Below are 2850 nucleotides of genomic sequence, written 5' to 3'. Positions count from 1 at the left end.
CCCCCCTCCAGTGTTGCTGTACTTCTATTGGATGGTAATGTGTCAGGTGTTTTCCACTCTGAAGCACGGTGCGAGGCGTTGTGTGCTTGTAGATCGGCTGTTTTCACAAGTTTAAATCATTTTTAAACGATAAATACAAAACAAACGGTTTTGGACGTACAAGGTTTCCACCCGACAACGACGAAATATAACTCATGTAATTGGCCCACTGGCTTGTCACTTGTCATGATCTGAAATGGCAAATCTTTGAGTAGCAGCAGCAGCGCTATAGAGAGAGATCTCTCTCTATAGCGCTGCTATAATGCTATAGAGAGAGATCTCTCTCTATAGCGCGCAATGAGGGCCTCTCCAACTCTTTTTCCCGGGCTGAATCAGGGGCCCAGCACGTCCCTGGGTAACACAGACATTCTATGTTGGCCGGCGGATCTCGACGGGTCCTCTGGTGTCTGGAATAGACCATATTCACACCGCGGCCATCTTGGATCACATGACTTCCTGGGATAGCAGCCTGCATTACAAATAGTCCAGTCATTATATGAAGAAACCTCAAACAAATTGCAATAGTAGCAAACTCAACTGATTCTGTATCCTCATTATGTCCTTAGTGAGGGAAAAAAAGTCCCAAGGAATCCCATCGGGGCAAAGTTTTGAAAACGACCTACCTACCTTCAATTACTATACACTACAATATAAAGGAAAAAAATGACAAAAAAAAAAAATCTGCTTTAAGTGGGATGTGAGGGGTCAAACTAGGGTTTTTTAATTATTCTGAATCCATTGCAAGCATTTGTTTTTGCATGAAAAACATTCCTTGGGCTAAAAACGGACGCCAAATTGATGACTCATCACTAAACCATCGTTTTGAGTGGCCATTTCTTGCCCAAGGAATGTTTTTCGTGCAAAACAAATGATTGCACCCTCCTAGGGGGTTTGCCCCAGGCTTATTTTTCTTCCAATCTAAGCCTGGGTTTCCGAGGCTCGGTATTTTCAGACCATTGAATGGAGCAGCAGCAGAGACAGGGAGCAGCATGGTAGGTTGATCACATCATTGAATGGAGCAGCATGGTAGGTTGATCACATCATCGATGGGTAGAGAAATGATCTACCAACGATCGAGGCTCAGTAGCTCTTCCGTATAAAATATTTCATCGTTGTCGGGTGGAAACATTGTATGTCCAAAACCAAAAACTGTTTTGTATTTATCATTTGTGAAATGATTTAAACTAGTGAAAACAGCAGATCTACAAGCACACAACGCCTCGCGGTGTGCGAGGCGTTGTGTGCTTGTAGATTGGCTGTTTTCACTACTGTTGTGCGACGGCCTTGTATGATGAAGCAGGGCTTTGCTTTGCGAAAACAAATTACACGTTTGAAACTTGGAGATGCGAGGTTTCTGCCCGACAGTGACGATAGTTATTGACCGTGACGGAGGAGCAACGTCTCAGGTGACCTTGAGCCACGGGAGACACGGCCGAGCGAGCGGTAGTGAGCGAGTCGCCGTGTGGAGCGTTGCGAAGGTGGCCTGAGCCGACTCAGCGCCGTTAGGAGTTGTAAACCAGGAGGAGAGAATCGTAAATCTTCATTTCCCCGACATTTATCAACCCATTGAATGATGACAAAAACCTACTGGTAGGTCATTATGTCAGCTACTGCAGCATTCAATGGTCTGAAAAGACCCAGCACCCACAGCGTCCCCCGGCGGGAATCGAACCCAGGACCTTCTAGCTGTGAGGCGAAGCGCTAACCACTGCTCCACTTATTAATTAATGAAGGATAAACGTAACGTAAACGGTTGGCCATCACTAATCTGTTGTACCGGTTCCAACGAGAACTGAACTCTGTGTGTGTGTGTGTGTGTGTGTGTGTGTGTGTGTGTGTGTGTGTGTGTGTGTGTGTGTGTGTGTGTGTGTGTGCTGATATATTTGTTATCACCTCCAGCAGATGGTGCACAGCATGACGCACGCGCGCACACACACACACACACACACACACACACACACACACACACACACACACACACACACACACACACACACACACACACACACACACACACACACACACACACACACACACACACACACACACACACACACACACACACACACACCCCTGCTGTTCTAATTTAACCCTCCATGCTAGAATCCAAAATGTTTTGAAGGCTGTTTTCATCACCTGACAGAGAGAGAGAGAGAGAGAGAGAGAGAGAGAGAGAGAGAGAGAGAGAGAGACACAGAGAGAGAGAGAGAGAGAGACACAGAGAGAGAGAGAGAGAGAGAGAGAGAGAGAGAGAGAGAGAGAGAGAGAGAGAGAGAGAGACACAGAGAGAGAGAGAGAGACACAGAGAGAGAGAGAGAGAGAGAGAGAGAGAGAGAGAGAGAGAGAGAGAGAGAGAGAGAGAGACACAGAGAGAGAGAGAGAGAGAGACACAGAGAGAGAGAGAGAGAGAGAGAGAGAGAGAGACACAGAGAGAGAGAGAGAGAGAGACACAGAGAGAGAGAGAGAGAGAGAGAGAGAGAGAGAGAGAGAGAGAGAGAGAGAGAGAGAGAGAGAGAGAAAGATTTATCTATTCTCTAAGATGTATTTATTCTTACTGTTTACTAGGTGAGAAAGCCCAATGTTCAAGGTTGGCAGCAAAATATACAGCAGCCTGTCACACAATGAGGGACAACAGGTGAACACTATAATATACAGCAGCCTGTCACACAATGAGGGACAACAGGTGAACACTATAAATATACAGCAGCCTGTCACACAATGAGGGACAACAGGTGAACACTATAAATATACAGCAGCCTGTCACACAATGAGGGACAACAGGTGAACACTATAAATATACAGCAGCCTGTC

This window comes from Nannobrachium achirus, assembly GCF_963921795.1.
Source record: "Nannobrachium achirus genome assembly, chromosome: 7".
In the NCBI taxonomy this organism is placed as follows: domain Eukaryota; kingdom Metazoa; phylum Chordata; class Actinopteri; order Myctophiformes; family Myctophidae; genus Nannobrachium; species Nannobrachium achirus.
This window is presented reverse-complemented; position numbering follows the sequence as displayed.